Source organism: Muntiacus reevesi, chromosome 1 (genome assembly GCF_963930625.1).
Source record: "Muntiacus reevesi chromosome 1, mMunRee1.1, whole genome shotgun sequence".
NCBI lineage: Eukaryota > Metazoa > Chordata > Mammalia > Artiodactyla > Cervidae > Muntiacus > Muntiacus reevesi.
Genome location: NC_089249.1, coordinates 142,012,260 through 142,035,757, shown reverse-complemented (window position 1 = coordinate 142,035,757; position 23,498 = coordinate 142,012,260). Strand labels below are relative to the sequence as shown.

The 23,498-nt window shown below is 38.9% G+C and overlaps 1 protein-coding gene across 6 annotated transcripts in view; it reads left to right on the top strand.

Annotated features, from left to right (window-relative positions):
- The first annotated feature begins 3,700 nt into the window (after positions 1 to 3,700).
- The window catches only part of ATG4C (autophagy related 4C cysteine peptidase), a 97,368-nt gene continuing 77,570 nt past the window's right edge, over positions 3,701 to 23,498 (top strand). For 3 of the 6 annotated variants that reach the window (XM_065928744.1, XM_065928704.1, XM_065928712.1), the window contains exons 1-2: positions 3,705 to 3,810; positions 8,152 to 8,253. The gene's annotated coding sequence lies outside the window, so the exon portion shown is untranslated. Of the gene's footprint in view, positions 3,811 to 6,204; positions 6,329 to 8,151; positions 8,254 to 23,498 lie in introns of those variants that run through there. The other 3 variants (XM_065928730.1, XM_065928722.1, XM_065928738.1) reach the window with 3 other exon arrangements.

Sequence of the window (23,498 nt, the reverse complement as noted above, 5' to 3'; positions counted from 1 at the left end):
AGACTAAACCTATGTTGGCAGGGGATTCTCAATCACTGGGCCACTAGGGAAGCCTGATCATCATCTCTTGTGTTTATTTTCACTCGTGCTTCCTTTCTTATGACCCAATCTCCCACTACTTTTCTCCACTTGAAATCTTTGCATTCCTTCTCTGATGCTCTAATTTCCTACTTTCCAATTCTTCTCACAGAATTCTTTTTTTAAAAAAATTATTTATTTGGCTGACCTGGATCTTTGTTTCTGCTCATGAGCTTTCTCTCTAGTTGCAGCAAGTGGGGGCTACTCTCTAGTTGTGGTGTGTGGGCTTCTCACCATGATGACTTCTCTTGCTGTGGAGGACAGGCTCTAGGTGCTGGGCTTCCGTTGATGTGGCTCACAGGCTCAGTTGCCCTGCGGCATGTGTAATCTTCCCAGATCAGGGATTGAATTCACGTCCCCTGCATTGGCAAGCAGACTCCCAATCACTGGACCACTGGGAAAGTCCAACCCAGGGAATTTTTCCTTCACTCTCTGGTCTTAATAAATGCTGACTCTTTTCTGAAGATTCTGTCTCCATGCAATTTTTTTGAATTTATGCTTTTTTGTCTTTCTGATCTCATTTACTCATAAACACCCAATCCTGGTATTTGGCTCTCTCCTTATTTTTCAGTGCTACATCTAAACCAGGAACCCTCTATCTTTATGTAAAAATCCTGTTCCTTTAAAAATTTCATAATGTTTACTTATACTGTTCTCCACCTCTCTCATTTCTGTCACCTTTTGGCTTCCTGGTTACTAGCTCAGATTCCCACCCACCTGATTCATAATCTTATCTATGCCCATGATTTCAACTCTCACCTAAAGCTAATGAGTCTGGAAGCTATATATCCAGCTCAAATCTTCTTCTTAAGCTCCATAGCTAATTGCCTCCTGGGCATCACCCTCTGATGGTGCTTAAACATTACTAACTCAACAGGTAGAAAATTGAAAAAACAGAAACCTGGGAGTCTCCTTTGCTTTCTCTCCTCCTTATCCCACCCCTCCTCTGGGTTCTACTGTCCTAATATATCTGAGCAGTTTTTTAAAATATCTTCTCTAATTACTATGTATTTCAGATCTCCCATTTTCTTTAAATCTGATTTATGAAAACAATCTCCTAACTGTTTTTTCCATTCTAAGACATTCTCTATAATCCCGCAACCAGGAGTCAAAAATGCGATCTGTCATTCCCTAAACGGTTTCCTTTACAACCAGTTTAAACTTCAGGATTGTTACCATAGTATACACGTGCATGTGTGTGTGCTAAGTTGCTTCAATTGTGCCTGACTCTTTCTGGCGCTATGGACTCTAGCCCACCAGGTTCCTCTGTTCATGGGATTCTCCAGGCAAGAATACTGGAGTGGGTTGCCATGCCTTGTTCCAGGGGAATCTTCCCAACCCAGTGATCAAACCCACATCTCCTGCACTGAAGGAGGATTCTTTACTGCTGAGCCACCAGGGAAGCACAGAATATACAAGTCACACTTCCTAAAATTATGAGATTCAAAAAAAGACTTAAGTGCCTAGGCAGGGTGCTTTGCCCCAGAAGCACTTATGTATTTGTTGAATAAAAATGAACATCTGGTCTAATTTTGACTCCTATGCAGTTTGCAATTGGCTGAATAGGAGTCAATTTAGAGAACAGAATATTGCTGAGTACTGAAGCTGTAAGACTCTCTTTTAAAAACCTAAAGTCTGTTACATAAATTATATACTCTTTAGACTCTTTCCCATGTTCATTTACACAACTGATCATCGAAATTGCTTTAGAAATGTGTACCAAATATTTAGCATATTTCAAAGCTTCCTTAATAACATCCCTAATAAGTGTTTATTTACTACAAACACCTATGAATAGCAGATAACCTAATTATAGTTTATTATTACCTCTGAATCATTCCAATGAAAATGTTTTCTCTCACAGAGTTCACATTGCTTTGGTACATGAGTATGGAAAGCAGCAGATTGTTTTCTATGATCGTGGTTTTAAATATTTACCTGCTTGTGCTGCATAATTTAGCACTCGGGAGTTGGATAGAGGCCATGCCAAGGTTACAGAATATATTTCCCCTCTGTGACTTCTATGTGAAGTTGTAAAAGTGGAAAGTATTCTACTGTTTTACTAACCAATTAAAATTTGTTTTGTACAAGTAAATCCACAGAATACCAATGTTTGTGGTATACACAGTTTTATTTTGTATAATTACCATGTAGTTTCATTAAAGAATCAAAGCATTGTTTCTCACACTGTTATTGTATAATATTAAAAATAAAATATATTTGCTCTTGTAATCTAAGACTTCATGAAAGTAACAAAAAATCACCCAGACAGCTTGTTAAATGTATATTATCTGCCCTAAGAAGTCAAAACAGAGTTTTATATTTTAAAATGTGGATCCACTAGCTGTCTAATCAGGCAAGAAAACAGTTCTTTTGTTCGCTCACTCTAATAAATGTTACATCTTACTATATTCTTTGTGTGATTGGTTATTTGGTTGCTCTACTGCATAGCAGAAAATAAATAATTGTGCAGTTACCTGTTTTTGTGAGAATAATAAAAATAATTCAAACCATTAAACACATAAAAAAATGAAAACGTTTTCAAATCTAATTTTGAACTTTTCAACTCTGCATTCTGAAAGATTTTCTTTCCCATGTGGTTTCATAGTCCGCTAGTACAGACTGTTAATTTTTCACTTCTAGCTCTTACTGTAATTCCCTACGCAATTCAGAAGCATGTCTCGTAGATTCTGTTCCAGCAGAATCTTACAGCATTACACTTTGCAATAATTTAGTATTTCTCTCAACACACCTTATGGAAGAGGATAAAAATTTCCATTTCATAAAAAGCCTTCGCAGACTGTTCTGTTTCAATTCTGGAAAATAATCTAAACATGGAAAATGAGAGCACATATTCCTTGATATTTTATAAGCATTTAACTATAGTCCCTTCAGAATACTTTCACAAAAAGAAAAGAAATACTTGTTTGTTTGTTTGTTTTTTACCAAAGTGGAGCTTGGTAGAAAGGTCTACATTAATCTAAAGGATTTAGTGAGTCTTCTGAAACCGCTTTTGGGGTCTGCGGGTGTTTCGGGGAGAGTGAAAAATAAGCGGCACAGTGCATGCTGGATCTTGTAGTTCCCGCGTTCGAGGAGAGGGCGTGGTGTTCATGGCACGCTGGGAGTTGAAGTCTGTTCAACAGGAACTCAAGGCAGGAATGATGTTTTGTCTATCAGAGACACCGCTTATAGGTGGATACTTTCCCTTGGTTCTGTGCTTGCTATATTGGTGGCTTACAGCCTGGCTGGCGAAAGGAGCGAAAAAAGGGTGGATGAAGTAAATAGATCAGGGGCCTGTGGCTGTGGCTGTTTCACAGTGCAGTTCAGTTCAGTTGCTCAGTCGTGTCCGACTCTTTGCGACCCCATGGACTGCAGCACGCCAGGCCTCCCTGTCCATCACCAACTCCCCGAGTTTACTCAAACTCGTGTCCATTGAGTCGGTGTTGCCGTCCCACCATCTCATCCTCTGTCGTCCCCTTTTTCTCCCGCCTTCAGTCTTTCCCAGCATCAGGGTCTTGCCATTGGTCTGGCTATTGCTGCCGCCAATCAATAGGCTTCGATGCCCCGGAAGTGGCTGACCTACTAGGTTTGAAGGGGGTGGGGCGGGGCGTTTCTCTGACTACGGTGGCCGGGGAGCTCGAGGTGCCTGTGGCTGCTGCGCTGAGGTCGGAGAGTCGGCTTGCGTGCCGGCTGCTTTTGGGGCGGCTGCTGCTGGAGCTGGAACATTTCCCGGTTGGTGGCTCCTGCACATTGTTTACACTTCTCCAGTTCTCTTTTTGCTGAGGGAGCGACTTGAGGTTCTTCTCCTGACTCTGCTAGCCTCAGGAGAAGGTTGGGACTAAGTGTCTCTGGTCCCCTCGAACGATCGGGGTCCTTGAGGAAAAGTGGGGGAGGGGTGTCTTGCCCTCGATGGAACCCCTGTGGCCAACCTTTTCGGCTCTCTGAGGGTTTTGGCGTCGCCCTCATCTCTCCTTTCTGGTATCATTTTTCTGACTCCTTGCCCTTCCTGGTCTCCAGAGCTAACTAACCGTAAGCCTTCCTGTGGGCAGCAGTTCCCCCTCTTCTAGAGGGTTTTCTTAGGTGTTTCAGGCACGATCTCTTTTCTCCTCAGTTCTTGCATCTATTTAGCTCCTTCCCTATTTTTCTCCGATAAAAAAGAAGAAGAAGAAGAAGAAGAAGAAAACCAAATCAGATCCTCAAGATCTTAATCTTCTCATTCCTCACTCCTTTATCCCCTTTTAGGCCTTTGTTACTGCTTCAGACACTTAATACACTTGCCTGAATATCTTAATGCTTTTCCATCCAGACCTTAACAGTTTACTCACTCTATTTGATTCCTACTCATCCTCAACCCTTCCACCTCCATCGAATCTCAGGGCTTTTTAGGCTACAGGTTCAAATACATTGTTATGACTGGTGAATAGGAGAGACGTCAACGATCAGCTAAACGTGACTCTGTGGAGTTTATACTTAAGATCTCTTTGGCTTACGTTTTCGGTTTGTATTGATTATTTTCCCACAAGGGGTTACTGCTACCCCATGGTTAAAGGAGAATACCTCCTCCTAGAACTCCTTGTATCTGAAATACTTAGATGGGATCTTTTTCTCTTTTCCTACTCAAGACGTATGTCCCTGGTGGAATTTTTGCGATGATTTTATGTCAATTAATAGCAGATAGAGACAATTAATAGTAGATAGACACAATAGCTCTTTCTTCCTTTGTTGTTTATGATTGGTGATTAGATAGTGAGTCATTGAAAGTACCCAGAGGGATTGGAAAAGCTTTGAAAGGAAAAGTTTGTGTATAACCAATTTACAAAGTAATGAAGTGTCTTCCCTAAACAAGGGAGAGTTTCTAGTTAGTCCAATAATCTGATGCTATGTTGAATTAATAATCTCACTGTAAAGTTCTGGGAACTGTTTAAAGTTAAAAAGTAGCCAATACAAGAAGTATTATAGGTTTGTAAAAAGAGTTTAAAATCCATTTTAACTGATTCTCTTTTTTATCCTGTAATATGGAATACAAATATATTGAAGAGTTTATTTGTTGTGATTGTTTATCACATATATATTTTGATGGAGCTGGTAAAACAGCTTTATATAATTTATTATTCACTGGTGTTTTGTAGACATAAACTTCTGTACTTCCTGGCTTTCTGGGGACCATGTAACTTCAGTAACTATGCAGCTTTCTTTTATTCTCTGTATTTTACTACTCTGATAGTAAAATTATTGTTCTTCTTTAGGAATCAAATATAATCTCTATGTGTCAGTAAAGTATAATTATTAGTACTTGTACACTGTCTAATTGGTGGTGTTATTCCTAACTAATCAAAAATGATCTCAACCTTGCTTAAGATTGAAGGTGAATGTACGTATATTTCAGAATTAATTCACTCATGAATTTTTTATTGGATAAATGATGAGGTTCAACATTACTCAAACTTTTTATATTTTCCTGAGATTTTATTCATTTAATAGGCATTTATTGAATACTTCTTACTGTTTAACTATTGTCACACTATCATCAAAACATTTACTGAGAGCATCCTCTTTTTTTTTTTTTTGAGAGCATCCTCTTGTCCTCAGCTCTGTCCTAGATGCTTTAAAGCATTATTACATTGGATCATTGTAACAACTCAGTATGCTATTGTGTATTATTTACATTTAGCAGATGAAGAAACTGAAGCTCAAGGAGTTCCAGTCATTTAGTCCAGTTCCTTTTGACTCTTCCGTCTTACTACAGCTGCAAAGATTTGTTCTATACCCTGGAGTATATTATTGTTGTTGTTCAGTCACCAAGTTTGTATCCAACTCTGCAACCACATGGCCTGCAGCATGCCAGACTTCCCTGTCCTTCACTCTCTCCTGGAGTTCACTCAAACTCATGTCCAGTGAGTCGGTGATGCCATCCAACCATCTCATCCTCTGTCATCTTCTTCTTCTGTCTTCAGTCTTTCCCAGCCTCAGGGTCTTTTCCACTGAGTTGGTTCTTTGGGTCAGGTGGTCAAAGTATTGGAACTTCAGCTTCAACATCAGTCCTTCCAGTGAACACCCAGGACTGATCTCCTTTAGGATTGACTCGTTGGATCTCCTTGCAGTCCAAGGGACTCTGAAGAGTCTTCTCCAGCACCACAGTTCAAAGGCGTCAATTCTTCGGTACTCAGCCTTCTTTATGGTCCAACTCTCACATTCATACATGACCACTGGAAAAACCATAACTTTGACTAGATGAACCTTTGCTGGCAAAGTAAGTCTCTGCTTTTTAATATGCTGTCTAGGTTTGTCATGTCTTTTCTTCCAAGGAACAAGTGTCTTAATTTCATGGCTTCACTGTCTGCAGTGATTTTGGGGCCCAAGAATATAAAGTCAGTCATTGCTTCCACTTTTTTCCCCTTCTATTTGCCATGAAGTGATGGGACCAGCTACCGTGATCTTCATTTTTTGAACGTTGAGTTTTAAACCAGTTTTTTCATTCTCTTTCACCCTCGTAAAAGGGGCTTTTTATTTCCTCTGCTTTTTGCCTTTAAAGTGGTATCATCTGCGTTTCTGAGGTTATTGCTATTTCTCCCAGCAATCTATATTCTAGTTTGTGAGTCATTCAGCCCAGCATTTTTATGATGTACTCTGCAGTTCAGTTCAGTTCAGTTGCTCAGTCGTGTCTGACTCTTTGTGACCCCATGGACTGCAGCACGCCAGGCCTCCCAGTCCATCACCAACTCCCAGAGCTTGCTCAAACTCATGTCCATCAAGTCGGTGATGCCATCTAACCATCTCATCCTCTGTTATCCCCTTCTCCTCCTGCCTTTAATCTTTCTCAATCTTTCTTCATCTTTCTCAGGGTCTTTTTCAGTGAGTCAGTTCTTTGCATCAGGTGGCCAAAGTAATGGAGCTTTGACTGTACTCTGCATTTAAGTTAAATAAGCAGGCTGACAATATACAGCCTTGACATACTCTTCCCAATTTTTAGCCAGTCTGTTGTTTCATGTCTGGTTCTAACTGTTGCTTCTTGACTGCATACTAGAGAGCTTTAGTTCAGTAGATACTTACTAAGCAGCTATTATGTACCAGATGCTCTTCTAGATGCTGAGAATATAGCAGTGAACAAAAGGGACAAAAATCCCTTCTGTTAGGGAGCTTACACTCTATCAGAATGTGTGACATGTCAACCTTGCCTTCAGGAAACAGAAAATATAACCTATATGGGGGGCTTCCCTTGTGGCTCAGATGGTAAAAAAAAATGTAACCAATATGCATTAGATTTCATGTGTTTTAGAATGTTAAGGTTGAAAGACAGATTAACTAGGGGATATTTCATGAAGAAATATGATCTAGAACTAAAGTATTGAGTAGGAATTTGGTAGATAGAAATGGGGAGGAAAGTAGTTCCAGTTTGAGGCATAAAATGAGCAAAATTCTAAATTATAGGAGAGAGATTAGTGGGAAGAACAGATAGCTGGAGTGTTTTGTATCTTCATTTCTTTGCATATAGGTCCATAGTGTTGGTAGAATTTGAAGCAAGTATTTAAATGAATGAAGCTAGGGCAAGAACTCAGCCAGCAACGTGGAATTAGGTAGGTGTAGTATCATTATTCTGGGATTTAAGGAAAGGAATTGATTTGATAGCTGTTGGTGAAAGAACCAGTAAGCCCTGTTAATTATTGAATACTGGCAGTAGCACAGTAGCCAATGGAAAAGAGAGGTTAGCCTACCAGGTTTGAACCGAGTGAGCCAGATTTACCTGTTTCATCAAATCATCAGGTTTTTTTCCCCCTTGTTTATTTTATTCCAAGATGTGGCATTATTTTATGAACTGCTATGAAAGAAAAAAATGCCAATTAAGCATACAGTGATTGTTGACTATAAGATGTATTCAGTTTCAGAGTTACAGATGTAAAAATTAAAAAAAAAATGAAAAAAATGTAACAATGTGTGATCTAGAAATGATGAAATAGGTACTCCTTATAATGGTTCATGAACCTTATAACTACTTAATTTTTTGAAATAATTATAAATAATTTGTAATCTTTGACATGCATTCAGTCATTTAAAATTTATATATTTATTTACTAGGCACTTTTCTACGCCATGGTGATATGGTGATGAGGAAATAGTCTCTACCACACAAAATGTACGAGGGAAGGCAGACATAAATCAAGTATTCCATCAAAAAAGGTAACAGTGCAACTGTTTGTTATGTTTTATGAAAAAAGACTAGATGCTATACGGAAGAAACACTGTTTACAGAGAAGAGAGTGCAGATGAGAAGAAACCATATAAGAGGCGGTAATACCTTAGATAAAGTGATGGTGAAGATAGATAAAAGTGGATGGGTTTTAGAGATGTTTAGATGTGGAATTTGGTGATTAATTGGGTATGGGAAATGAGGGAGAGAAAGGTGACACTGGTCACCACTAGATTTTTTTGGCTTGTGTAACTAGATGGATTGTGGTACAGTTCATGAGACAGAAAACAGTATAAGATGACTGGGCTTGGGGGGCACATGCTTTGTTTGTTTTCACTGTGGCATCAGTGTTAAAGGTTAATGTCTTAATTATTCTTTTTTTCCCTTTATGTCATTGTTTAAGTATATTTGACGAATAGTATACCTGAAGTAAGTTTCTTCAGTATTATTTTTCTTGAGTGGGCAGGGAGGAAGTTCTAGATGAAGGTCTTTGGAAAAGTATTGGAATTTGTTTTGAATTTATATGTAACATATTTAACCATATATATGAATAGATAACTGAGTAATAAAGCTGTATATCATCTTTATTTTCACTTGGGATTTGGCAGTAAATTGGGCATCTGGTTAAATTCTAATTTCATTCAGTTGGTGTATATATATATATATATATATATATAAGTATAAATGTGTTTTAGGGAATGCTTTTGATTTTTTCTGAAATGACTACTTTATGTAATTTTTGGTAGATATTGGATCAGTACAGTTGGTTATTTAAAATTTATATTTCATAGTAAAAAGCTGTAGAGAGTACAGAACAAAAAGCTTGGGCTTGGAGTCAAGTTGGTACAGTTGGTTATTTAAAATTTATATTTCATAGTAAAAAGCTGTAGAGAGTACAGAACAAAAAGCTTGGGCTTGGAGTCAAGTTGCCTGAATTCAAGGTGTGTTTTGCTGTTTTGTAGCAGTATAATCTTGCAGGATTTAGCCTTTGTTAGTTTTTAACTCTATAAAATGAGTATAGTAATAGTACCTGGCTTATAGAGTTGTTGGGAAGATTAAATGAGATGGGATGTGTGCATAGGTTAATAAAATTCCCAGTACAGTATTGTTATGATTATTATTATAGTGATGTGTCTGAGATCATCTGGATTTCTGTACAACGTTTTAATTTTAGACTTCCTTTTAACTTACATATCTTAACCCATATATGCTAGTATATATAGACTAGCATATATGGGTTTAGGGAAAATATAAGAAAGCTTTTGTTAATTCACAATTCAGTTCAGTTCAGTTCAGTTGCTCAGTCGTGTCCGACTCTTTGCGACCCCATGAATCGCAGCATGCCAGGCCTCCCTGTCCATCACCAACTCCCGGAGTTTACTCAGACTCATGTCCATCGAGTCGGTGATGCCACCCAGCCCTCTCATCCTCTGTCGTCCCCTTCTCCTCCTGCCCCCAATCCCTCCCAGCATCAGGGTCTTTTCCAATGAGTCAACTCTTCGCATGAGGTGGCCAAAGTATTGGAGTTTCAGCCTCATCTTCAGTCCTTCCAATGAACACCCAGGACTGATCTCCTTTAGGATGGGCTGGTTGGATCTCCTTGCAGTCCAAGGGACTCTCAAGAGTCTTCTCCAACACCACAGTTCAAAAACATCAATTCTTCAGTGCTCAGCTTTCTTCACAGTCCAACTCTCACATCCGTACATGACCACTGGAAATACCATAGCCTCGACTAGATGGACCTTTGTTGGCAAAGTAATGTCTCTGCTTTTTAATATGCTATCTAGGTTGGTCATAACTTTCCTTCCAAGGAGTAAGTGTCTTTTAATTTCATGGCTGCAATCACCATCTGCAGTGATTTTGGAGCCCAAAAAGTTAAAGTCAGCCACTGTTTCCACTGTCTCCCCATCTATTTCCCATGAAGTGATGGAGCCAGATGCCATGATTTTAGTTTTCTGAATGTTGAGCTTTAAGCCAACTTTTTCACTCTCCTCTTTCACTTTCATCAAGAGGCTTTTTATTTCCTCTTCACTTTCTGCCATAAGGGTGGTGTCATCTGCATATCTGAGGTTATTGATATTTCTCCTGGCAATCTTGATTCCAGCTTGTGTATCTTCCAGCCCAGCGTTTCTCATGATGTACTCTGCATATAAGTTAAATATTCACAATTACTCGTCCTAAATGAGTTAGTACATGTCATCTTTCACAGAATTCTCACCAGAATCTGCCTGTCAATGCAGGAGACTCAGATTTGATCCCTAAGTCAGGAAGATCCCCTAGAGAAGGAAATGGTAACCCACTCCAGTATTCTTGCCTGAAGAATCACATGGACAGAGGAGCCTGGCGGGCTATGGTCCATGGGGTTGCAAAAGAGTTGGACATAACTTAGCGACTAAATAACAACAACAATAGCTGCAATTGGAAATTAACGATGGATTAGCTTGTAATTACTTATTATTTATTAAAATTATTACTTTTATTTTTTAGTCCAACCTTTTTGGACTTTTATTGGCTTTTGGGTCTTATGGATAGGGTGAAAAAGTAGTTAAATGTTATAAAATCTGATCAGCTGCTCTAAAGTCAATTTAATTTCCACCCTACTTTTTTCCCCCAACTTAACTTTCCTTTGAAAGTTATAAACCTATAAAAAAAGTTGAAAGAGTAATATAATACCTATATATCCTTCACCTAGATTCACTTGTTAACATTATGGCTCATTTGCTTTTTCTCTAGCGTGTGTGTGCACACACACACATACACATACATGTGCGTGTGTGTGCACTTAGTCACTTTAGTCATGTCCAACTCTTTGTCACCCCATGGGCTATAGTCCACCAGACTCCTCTGTCCATGGGTTTCTCCAGGCAAGAATACTGGAGTGGGTTGCTATTTCTTCCTCCAGGGGATCTTCTCAACCCAGGGATGGAACTTACATCTTTTACGTCTGCCTGCATTGGCAGGTGAGTTCTTTATCACTAGTGCCACCTGGAAGCACACACACAAATACACACTTTTTTTTTTTTTTTCCTGTTGAACCATTTGAAAGTTAAGTGGAAACATCATGACACTGTCTTCCTAAATATTTTGTCATGCATCTCCTAAGATCTAGGACATCCTCTTAACATAACTATAATGCTATTAACATACCCAAATAATTTGATATTTATTTGATAATATTACCTAATGTACAGGCCATATAAAAAAAATTCATATTTACCCAAATGTTCCAGTAGTTTCCCTTATAACTTTTCAGGAAAAAAATATTAAATTTAAGAAGAGATTATAAAATATATTTAGTTGTCACATCTCTCTGTTTTCTTTTTTCTAGAACAATCCTCATCTTTTTCCTCCTGTCTTCCTTGCTTTTTCTTTTTTTGGTCTTTCAAGACTTTGACAGTTTTTTTGAAAGGTCTAGGCCACTTGTATGTAGAATGTCTCACAAACTGAATTTGAATGTTTCCTCACAGTTGCAGGCTATGTGTTTTTTTTCCTAAGATTGTTATTATTTGGTAGTTATTGTAAACTTTTCATTTGATTACTTCAAGAGTAATGTAATAATTGTAAGTTATTGGTGATGTTAAGGTTGACCACTTAGGTTAGACAGATTCCTACGTTCTAAAGATATATATTGTTTTGTATTTAGTAATTAATCTCTGGGGGTGTTACTTTATCATTGGATATTCTGTTTTCTATTAATTTTTTTCTATAACAGTGGTTTTAGTAAACATAGATGATCCTTTTCTGCATCAACCATGGCACTGGTGGTTTGCAAATAATGGTTTTCCAGTTCTCTCATTCCATCTACATATGTTGGTTGACTGTCTCTCTAAAGAAAATGTATTCCTTCTCCTTTCCTTTTTAGTTTCATTGTGTAACCAATGATTCCTTTTTTAAAAATTTATCCAGTGTGATGATCTGTTACCATTATTCTTTTAAAAAACAATTACCTTAATTAGTTAGTTTATTTTTGGCTGTGTTGGGCCTTCACTGCCGCTCGGGCTTTTCTGTTGTTTGCCAAGTGGGCTTCTTGTTGCAGTGGCTTCTCTTGTGGAACGTGGGCCCTAGGGTGCACAGGTTTCAGTAGTTGCAGCACGTGGGCTCAGTAATTGCAGCTCCTGGGCTCTAGAGTACAGGCTCAGTAGTTGTGGTGCACAGGCCTAGTTGCTCGCAACATGGTGAATCTTCCTGGACCAGGGATTAAACCCAGGTCTCCTGCATCGACAGGTGGTTTCTTACCACTCAGCCATCAGGGGAGCTCGTGTTAGCTTTATTCTTTTTCGATGATTGAGTTAATCTCAAATTTGATTAGTCCCTTCAAAGTAGTTCCTATGACCTTTGTATATGTCCATATTTGGGTACCTTCTTCCTTTTTTGTACAGTAAGTGTTCCAGGCTTACCTTATATATTGTCTGCTTGAGGTTTGGAATCAACACTTTTATCACCCTCTTTTACCACCAGCACCCTTGTTCATTTTAGTGGAAAAATGGTACTTAGAAACCAAAATTTGGGCATTCAAAAAGCTTGTTACTACTGGAGTATCATTGCTTTTGGGCCCTTTAAATGGACACACACACACACAGGCACACACACATGTTTTAAAAGAAATCATGATTTTATAGGATACCTTCAAGTTCAAAACCACAGAGTTCAGCTTTACCTTCACTCAGTTTATATCTGTGTCTCCCTTTTCCTACAGGGAGAATTCTGATTCTCAGTCATATTAATATATTTACTCATTTATATTTACTCTGTCTTACACACATATATGCCTGGAGAAGCGCATGGCAACCCACTCCAGTATTCTTGCCTGGAGAATTCCATTGACAGAGGAGCTTGGCAGGCTACAGTCCATGGGGTCGCAAAGAGTCAGACATGACTGACTGAGCGACTAAGCATGCACGCACAAGTACACACACACCACACACACACATATCATAGTTTTGGAATTATTGTACTGATATTCCCTCCTACAACAGATTTACCAAGTAAAGATTTTGTGGCCAGTTTATGTCCTTAGAATATATCCCTCTAAAGATGTATAGTCGAAGTAGATGTTCAGAGTTATTTGAATTATTTTTTTGTGATTACGTTATCAATTTAGAATATAGTTAAGTTCCTACTAAACTACTTTTTAATAGACTTCCTGTAAAATTGCTTATCTGTAAAACTACTAAAGTAGACATAATAATTTAAAATGATATCATAATATATAGTAATAGGAAACTCTAGAACAGTTAGAAAATATGCAGTTTTTATCTTTATAAGGCTTTAAACTCATAGCTCTATTTTCAAACTGGTGTAATTTTTTATTATTTAAAATTAAAAATGTTGAGAAAAATGACATCAAAGAATTCCAGTTGTAAGCCAGAACAATTGTGCTTGTGAACATTTTAAACAATGCTCTTCTTTTGACTGATAATACAATTCAAGCATTAATCTTTGACAATAGATATAATTGTGCAGGGTACTTTAACTCACTCCTAAAAACTATGGCTAGTGTTTTCCTGTATTTACACCCAGAATAGAAAGTTGTTATTTGTATGTCCTTGTTCTTCGTTTTTAAAGAATGCCTTTCCATGTGTGAATATTCTCACTGGAAAGGGAAAAAATATTTCTCTTAATAATTGAGCATTTTATATTTCTAATGTGAGACATAGCCACATTCAGTCTTGAGTTCTGATTAGTTATAAACATCTTGCTTATTAAAATGCAGTGTTAACGGGGACAGGAACTGGGTTTTATGGCTTATTGTATTTCGTATAGTGCCTTACAGAAGTAAGCACTGCAATACTGGATGAATGAATAGATATGATGCTTTGTGTTTATATGATATGTAATTTCTAGTTTCAATAACATGGTTGCACCTTTTCCTTGACAAAAGTATCTAATGGAATGGGACTTAGAAGAGATCTTATCCAAATTTGTTTGTTACAAATCTCAAAATCACTGTGTCTCACACTGAACCCCCCATCTTTCTTTAGCTTTTTATCCCTGGGTTTCCCTTTTCTGTTAATAGTGTCATTATCCTCTTAGACATCAGACCTGAAATCTCAGTCACTTTAGTCTCTTTCCTGTATGTGGGCATATAAATATTCATATATGATGTTGCTCATTCTGCCGTCTCAAGTTTCTTGCTTGTATCTCCTTATTCCTTATCCCCTTACCAGCACCCTGATTGAGGCACTCATTACCACTCATATAACAATCCTCTGACTAACTGAAGGAATTAAGAATATTGAAAGTGAAAAGAGATGATGGGGTGGGGCGAGGAGCAAGAAGTATGTCTTTTTTTTTTAAGATTTCTTTTTGGCTGCACTGGGTGTTCGTTGCTGCCCGAGGGCTTCCTCTAGCTGTGGAGAGCCAGAGCCGCTCTCCGGGTGCGTTTCCCCGGCTTCCCGATCGGCAGCTTGTCTCGTTGCGCAGCAGAGGCTCTAGGTGCCCAGGTGTCACTAGTCGCAGCATGCGGTCTGTAGAACACACCCTCAGCAGTTGCGGTGCAGGGACTTAGTTGCCTCCCAGCATGTGGGATCTTCCCAGAGCAGGGTTCGAACCCAGGTCCTCTGCGTTGGCAGGCTGATTCTTAACCCCTCAACCATGATGGGAGCCCACGAAGTTTGTCTTAAACTTTCTGATGGGCTATCAAATGGAAGAGGGATTGATTTCAGAAAACACAGCCAGGAACTGTTAGTGGAAATTATCAGGACAGAGACTTTTGGTTCTATATGTCTTTCAAGCAAGTGTAGGTGTTTATAATTGTTGTTATTGTTCAGTAGCTAAGTTGTCTCCGACTCCTTGTGACTTCAGGAACTCCAGCACGCCAGGCTTCCCTGTCCTTCATTATCTTCTGGAGTTGGCTCAAACTCATGTCCATTGAGTCACTAATGCCATCCAACCATCTCATCCTCTTTTGTCCCCATCTCCTCCTGTTCTCAGTCATTCCTGGCGTCAGGATTTTTTCCAATGAATTGGCTCTTGGCATCAGGTGGCTAAAGTATTGGAGCTTCAGCTTTAGTATCAGTCATTCCAGTGAATGTTCAGGATTGATTTCCTTTAGGATTGATTGGTTTAATCTCCTTGATGTCCAAGGGACTCATTATGTTAGTAGGGAATAAATAGTTTAAAATATTATCAAACTTTTAAACTTATAGCTGTATATTCAGCTCAGTACAAAGCTCATTATATACTGAGTTCCCTGTCCTAGGAGTGTTCATTCAGAGACTGGTTGAATGCACTTGGCAAGGTTGTTGTGAAGGAAATTGTGCTGCTGTAGGAGTGGATGAGCCTGATTAGTGATTAATAAGTCCAAACCGGAGAGCAGATTAGATTCCTGAGAGAAGAGGGATTTTTTAAATTTAACTTACACATTTTCTTTCACTGCTGCTCCCATCCAAGCATGTGGAAGATAGGATTAGGAGAAGCTAATGGTAGACTGGAGTGTACTGGGTGGGAAACTGGCCAAGACTATTAATATTATTACTTAATAGTTCCTAGATGCTTTTAAGTTCCTCTTTAATCCTAAGATTTTGACATCCTTGAGTTTTTATAGAGGTTAAGTTTATTTTGTTGATTAAATAACTTGACCTAGTGTTTTATTTCTTATATGTAGACTGTGTACTTAATAGCTTGCAAAATGGCATTTTTAAGTATGGAGGCTGCAAGCATTCATAGTTATCTTGGCATCATCAGAGGTTACTGAGGTACTGACATAAGGCAAAAGGAGACGAGAGTAGCAGAGGATGAGATGGTTAGATAGCATCACTGACTCAATGGACATGAATCTGAGCAAACTCCTGGAGATAGTGAAGGACAGGGAAGTCTGGTGCACTGCAGTCCATCAGGTCAAAAGAGTCGGACCCAGCCTAGCACCTGAACAACAAATCAAACCACACTCAATATTATGTTCTTCTTAGAGATAAGATCAAGAAATGCTTAAGACAACCCAGAAAACATTAAAAGTTCTTATTGTAATCTTTAACCGTTTAGGTTGGTTATCATGATGACTTTATAATCTGTGAACAAGTAATACTCTGTGCTGCACAGATGAAGGCTTTTGCCTACTGGCACTTGATACAACTCATTGTTGTTGTTCAGTCACTCAGTCATGTCTGACTCTTTTTGACCCGTGGACTGCAGCTTGCCAGGCTTCCTTGTCCTTCACCATCTCCCGAAGCTTTCTCAACTCATGTCCATTGAGTTGGTGATGCCATCCAGCCATCTTGTCCTCTGTCATCCCCTTCTCCTCCTGCCCTCAATCTTTCCCAGCATCAGGTTCTTTTCTAAGGAGTTGACTCTTTGTATCAGGTGGCCAGAGTATTGGAGTTTCAGCTTCAGCATCAGTCCTTCCGATGAGTATTCAGGGTTGATTTCCTTTAGGATTGGTTTGATCTTGCTGTCCAAGGGACTCTCAAGAGTCTTCTCCAAAACCACAGTTAGAAAGCATCAATTCTCCTGCACTCAACCTTCTTTGTTGTCCAGCTCTCACATCCATACGTGATTACCAGAGAAACCGTAGCTTTGACTAGATGGACTTTTGTTGGCAAAGTAATGTCTCTGCTTTTTCATTTGCTGTCTAGGTTTGTCATGGCTTTTCTTCCAAGGAGCAAGCGTCTTTTAATTTCATTGTTGCAGTCACCATCTGCAATGATTTTGGAGCCCAAGAAAATAAAGTCTGTCACTATTTCCACTTTATCCCTATCTATTTGCCATAAAGTGATGGGACTGGATGCCATGATCTTAGTTTTTTGAATGTTTGGGTTTTAAGTCAGCTTTTTCACTCTTTCACTTTCATCAAGAGCCTCTTTAGTTCTTCTTCACTTTCTGCCATAAGGGTGATGTCATCTGCACATCTGAGGTTATTGATATTTCTCCCAGCAATCTTGATTCCAGTTTGTGTTTCATCCAGCCTGGCATTTCACATGATGTACTCTGCATGTAATTTAAATAAGCAGTGTGACAATATACAGCCTTGACGTGCTTCTTTCCCAATTTTGAACCAGTCTGTTGTTCCATGTCTGGTTCCAACTGTTGCATCTTGAGTTGCATACAGGTTTCTCAGGAGGCAAGTAAGGTGGTTTGGTATTCACATCTCTTGAAGAGTTTTCCAATTTGTTTTCATCCACACACAGTCTTTAGCATAGTCAGTGATGCAGAAGTAGATGTTTTTCTGGAATTCTCTTGCTTTTCCTATTATCCAATGGATTTTGGCAATTTGATCTCTGGCTCCTCTGCCTTTTCTAAATCCAACTTACACATCTGGAAGTTCTCGCTTCATGTACTGTTGAAGCTTAGCTTGGAGGATTTTGAGCATTACCTTGCTGACGTGAAATGAGTGCAATTGTGCACTAATTTCAACATTCTTTGGCACTGCCCTTCTTTGGGATGGGCTTCCCTTGTGGCTCAGCTGGTAAACAACCACCTGCAATGCAGGAGACCTGGGTTTGATCCCTGGGTTGGGAAGATCCCCAACTTCGGGAGAAGATAAAGGTTACCCACTCCAGTATTCTGGCCTGGAGAATTGTATAGTCCATGGGGTCACAAAGAGTCGGACACAACTGAGTGACTTGCACTTTTACTTTCTTTGGGATTGGAATGAAAACAGATCTTTTCCAGTCCTGTGGCCACTGCTTAGTTTTCCAAATTTGCTGGCATATTGAGTACAGCACTATCACAGCATCATCGTTTTGGATCTGAAATAGCTCACCTGGAATTCCATCACCTCTACTAGCTTTGTTCATAGTGATGCTTCCTAAGGCCCACTTGACTTTGCATTCCAGGATGTCTGACTCTAGTTGAGTGATCATACCATCCTGGTTATCTGGGTCATTAAGATCTTTTTTGTATAATTCTTCTGTATAGTCTTGCCACATCTTCTTAATATCTTCTGTTTCTCTTAGGTCCATACCGTTTCTATCCTTTATTGTACCCATCTTTGCATGAAATACTCCCTTGGTCTCTCTAGTTTTCTTGAAGAGATCTTTAGTCTTTCCCATTCTGTTGTTCTTTATTTCTCTGCATTGATCTCTTAGGAAGTCTTTCTTATCTCTCCTTGCTATTCTTTGGAACTCTGCATTCAGATGGATATAGCTTTCCTTTTCTCCCTTGTCTTTTGCTTATCTTCCTTTCTTAGCTATTTGTGAGGCCTCCTCTGACAACCATTTTGCCTTTTTGCATTTCTTTTTCTTGAGGATAGTTTTGATCACCACCTCCTGTACAATATTACGAACCACTGTTCATAGTTCTTCAGGCACTCTTATCAGATCTAATCCCTTGAATCTATTTGCCACTCCCACTGTTTAATTGTAAGAGATTTGATTTAAGTCTCACCTGAATGACCTAGTGGATTTCCCTACTTTCTTGAATTTAAGTCTGAATTTTGCAATACAACTCATATGGGAGGGTAAATGTCTATTTAGTATTAAGTTTTTTTCATTTCAAATTTAAGCGAACACATAAATAGTGCATTTTATTTATATCATCATTACACAGTAGCTGTGCATTGATTTAGTGTCTTTAAATGGAGGATGCAATCCTGAAGAATTCTAAGAATGTTTGCAGGATGTATACTTGAGGGAAAACTACCACATCAGCTTCTGGATATGCGTGCGTGCTCAGTCGCTAAGTCTCTTTGCAACCCCATAAACTGTTGCCCACCAGGTTCCTCTGTCCGTGGAATTTTCCAGGTAAGAATACTGGAGTGGGTTGCCATTTCCTCCTCCAGAGGGTCTTCCCAACCCAGGGATCAAACCCACGTCTAATGTGTCTCCTACATTGGCAGGCAGATTCTTTACCACTGAGCCACCCAGGAAGCCACTGAATATGCATGTCCTGCCCTTACTATGTTTCTTGTTCTTTTCCTCAATCTTTTTATCTCGTATTGCCATTTACATTGCTTAACCCTTAGCTCTGAAAGAGGACAATCTGCGTAAATATTACTTGTACTCTCCCTTTCTTCATATTTGCTACTTTAAAAAAGCCTTCCTAGCTTTAAAAACTGAACATTTTTAGGCTAGTTTTAGTTCCGTGCATGAACATAGAAGACTGGCAAGTATCGGAAAAGAGAGGGAATAGAAGTGAGTGTAACAGTTGATGTTTCTGTAAACAAAAGAACTGAGATGGTAATAAGAAATAACAACAGAGATGGCAGGCCAACATATTGAGAGACATTCAAGGTCAGACAAGGGATTGATATTTGTTGCTAAAAAAGGAAGCAGGTAGAAAAGGTTACAGTAGATGAAAAACTTCCTCAGAGCTCATTTTATTTGATGGTATAGCTAAACGCACATGAAAAATTCTAAATCAATATCTATATTCCTTTTGCTGCAGAATACCATTTGAGGAAGATGTGCAAGCATACACAAATCCCAGAAGCCTGCAGTGTTTTCATTGGTTGTACTATGTGACTGAGATATATTCTGTAGAGTCAGTCCCTAAAATTCTGTCAGGAGTTTTTACTGGCTTTAAATCCTCAGTGGATAAAATGTTCTATTTATTACCACGTGAGAGAAGCTGGTTACCTTCATCTGCCCTTTAAGGACATTGATTTGAGTATCTTTTACATTTATCAGTTTGTAATTTATCGACTGTCTTAATGCATGGTATGGTTAGGTAAGTGACTCTCTGAAACTGACATTTAGGTCTCAATGGATATTTTCATATCAAATGTTGTAGTTCTGCCTTCCAAAATAGATCTATTTAGTCTTCACTGTCTTTTCAAATCATTAACAATAAAGTTTAGTAATAAACCTCATCTAGTAGCTTTATCTGTGTTTACTGAATTAAAGAGTTTCCTCATTTTCATGATGGTGGTTTAGTTGCTAAGTCATGTCTGACTCTTGCAACCCCATGGACTGTAAACCACCAGGCTCCTCTGTCCATGGGATTTCCCAGGCAAGAATACTGGAGTTGGCTGCTATTTCCTTCTCAAGTGGATCTTCCTGACCCAGAGATTGAACCCACATCTTCTTCATTGCAGTCAGATTCTTTACTGCTGAGCCACCAGAATTCCCTTTCTCCTCTTTAATGCTATTAAAAAAATATTTATTTATTTTTTGCTGCATTGGGTCTTACTTGCAGCATGTGGAATTTTTCGTTGTGGTGCATGGGCTTCTCTTTGGTTGTGACCCGAAGGCTCCAGAGCGTGTGGATTCTGTAGTTGAGGCATGCGGGCTTACTTACCCCGTGCCTGTGGGATTTTAGTTAGCTGACCAGAGATCGAACCTGTGACTAGAGACTGAACCTACGTCCCCCAAGTTGGAAGGCAGTTCTTATCCACTGGACCACCAGGGAAATCCAAATGCTATTATTTTTTAATTAAAAATGGATTTGTCAGAAGGTAAACAGCAAACGGAGAAGGCAATGGCACCCCACTCCAGGACTCTTGCCTGGAAAATCCCATGGGCAGAGGAGCCTGGTAGGCTACAGTCCATGGAGTCGGGAAGAGTCGGACACGACTGAACGACTTCACTTTCACTTTTCACTTTCATGCACTGGAGAAGGAAATGGCAATCCACTCCAGTATTCTTGCCTGGAGAATCCCAGGGATGGGAGCCTGGTGGGCTGCCATCTATGGGGTCACACAGAATTGGACACGACTGACGTGACTTTGCAGCAAACAGCAAACAGAAATGTGGAAATGGTGGATGATAAGATTCATTTTAGTATGCATTAGTAAAGAAAGTTTATTTGAAAAAAAAGGTTACTAATTTCTCTTAAGTTTTAAGAAATCAATCATGAATCTCTTGTGAGAAGTATTTGGAAATTGTGAAGAATGCTATTTGGATGGTTTTCCAGACTGAAACTCTGACAGCACTACATAAAATTACCAAGAATTTTGGCATATTTTTTCCCCCTGGGGCAGTTCCACCAAGTATTTGAGGTATCACAGGAGATTGAAATATACTGGATAATAAGTAAATCATCTTTTCATTTCATACTTGATAAACATATGAATTTTAGTTCATTTTTATTTATTTTTAAATCAGGAAAGCTTTTGGAAAGGAAATTAGTGGGTGGGGATAGTTTAGAATTGTGGTTTCTTCATTTTTTATTTTCTTGTTTGTAGTTAAAGTGCTGTTTGTCTTGCTTTTCGCCTGGCTTTCTTCATATAAATATGAAGAAAAAAGTTGTTTTCTTTGTTGATTTTTAAATAAATACATACTCTTTTTTTTGTCAAGCTTTCTTGAGGTGTAATTGACATACAGCACTATATAAGTTTAAGATGTACAACATAGTGATTTGACTTACATACATGATGAAAAAATGACTATCAATAAGTGGAGTGAACATCCATCATCTTGTAGATACAAAACTAAGGAAATAGAACATTTTTTTTCTTGTGGTGGGAATTCTTACTATTTACTGTCTTAACAGCCGTCATATATAACACACAGCAGGGTTAATTATATTTATCATGTTGTTAATTCCATTCCTAGTACTTAGCTATCTTATAACTGGAAGTTTCTACCTTTTGACTGCCTTCATCCAGTTCCTTCCCTCCTCTCATGTTTTGTAAACACAAATATGATTTCTTTTTCTATGAGTTTGTTTTTGATATATAGTTGACCTAAACACTATGTTATTGATATTTCTCCCGGCAATCTTGATTCCAGCTTGTGCTTCTTCCAGCCCAGCGTTTCTCATGATGTACTCTGCATATAAGTTAAATAAGCAGGGTGACAATATACAGCCTTGACGTACTCCTTTTCAAACTATTTGGAACCAGTCTGTTGTTCCATGTCCAGTTCTAACTGTTGCTTCCTGACCTGCATATAGGTTTCTCAAGAGACAGGTCAGGTGGTCTGGTATTCCCATCTCTTTCAGAATTTTCTACAGTTTATTGTGATCCACACAGTCAAAGGCTTTGGCGTAGTCAATAAAGCAGAAATAGATGTGAAAATGACACCACCCTTATGGCAGAAAGTGAAGAGGAACTAAAACACCTCTTGATGAAAGTGAAAGAGGAGAGTGATAAAGTTGACTTAAAGTTCAACATTCAGAAAACTAAGATCTTGGCATCTGGTCCCATCACTTCATGGGAAATAGATGGGGAAACAGTGGAAACAGTGTCAGACTTTATTTTTTTGGGCTCCAAAATCACTGCAGATGGTGATTGCAGCCATGAAATTAAAAGACACTTACTCCTTGGAAGGAAAGTTATGACCAACTTAGACAGCATATTAAAAAACAGAGACATTACTTTGCCAACAAAGGTCCGTCTAGTCAAGGCTATGGTTTTTCCAGTGGTCATGTATGGATGTGAGAGTTGGACTGTGAAGAAAGCTGAGCACCGAAAAGTTGATGCTTTTGAACTGTGGTGTTGGAGAAGACTCTTGAGAGTTCCTTGGACTGCAAGGAGATCCAACCAGTCCATCCTAAAGGAGATCAGTCCTGGGTGTTCATTGGAAGGACTGATGCTGAAGCTGAAACTCCAGTACTTTGGCTACCTCATGCAAAGAGTTGACTCATTGGAAAAGACCCTGATGCTGGGAGGTATTGAGGGCAGGAGGAGAAGGGGATGACAGAGGATGAGATGACTAGATAGCATCACTGACTCAATGGACATGAATTTGAGTAAACGCCAGGAGTTGGTGATGGACAGGGAGGCCTGGCGTGCTCCGATTCATGGGGTCGCAAAGAGTCGGACACGACTGAGCGACTGAACTGACTGACTGACTGAAACACTATGTTAGTTCCTGTTACACAACATAGTGATTTGATATTTCTATACATTTCAAAATGATGACCACAGTAAGTCTGGTTACGATATATCACCATACAAAGATATTACATAATTTTTAACTATATTCCATACAATGTACATTCATACCTGTGACTCATATAGAGAAAACATTTTAGGAACTTCCTTGGTGGTATAGTGGTTGAGACTTCTTCCAGTGCACAGGGTGCAGGTTCAATCCCCGGTCGGAGAGGCAAGATCCCATAGACCTCGTATCTGCCCCCCTCAAAAAAAAAAAAAAATCCAAAACATAAAACAGAAGCAGTATTACAACACAATTCAGTAAGGACTTAAAAATGGTCCACATCAAAAAAATCTTAAAAAAAAAAAATATATATTTTAGTAGACTGAATGGCTGCGACCATTAATTTATTCTTTTCCCCCTTTCCAGATCTCACCACACTTCTTTTAAGGAAAAACAAAAATTATCAGTTAACAAGGGATCTCCTCCAAGTCATTTTATTCACCCAAAGCTGCTCTAGGAAACTACATTGAGGAAGT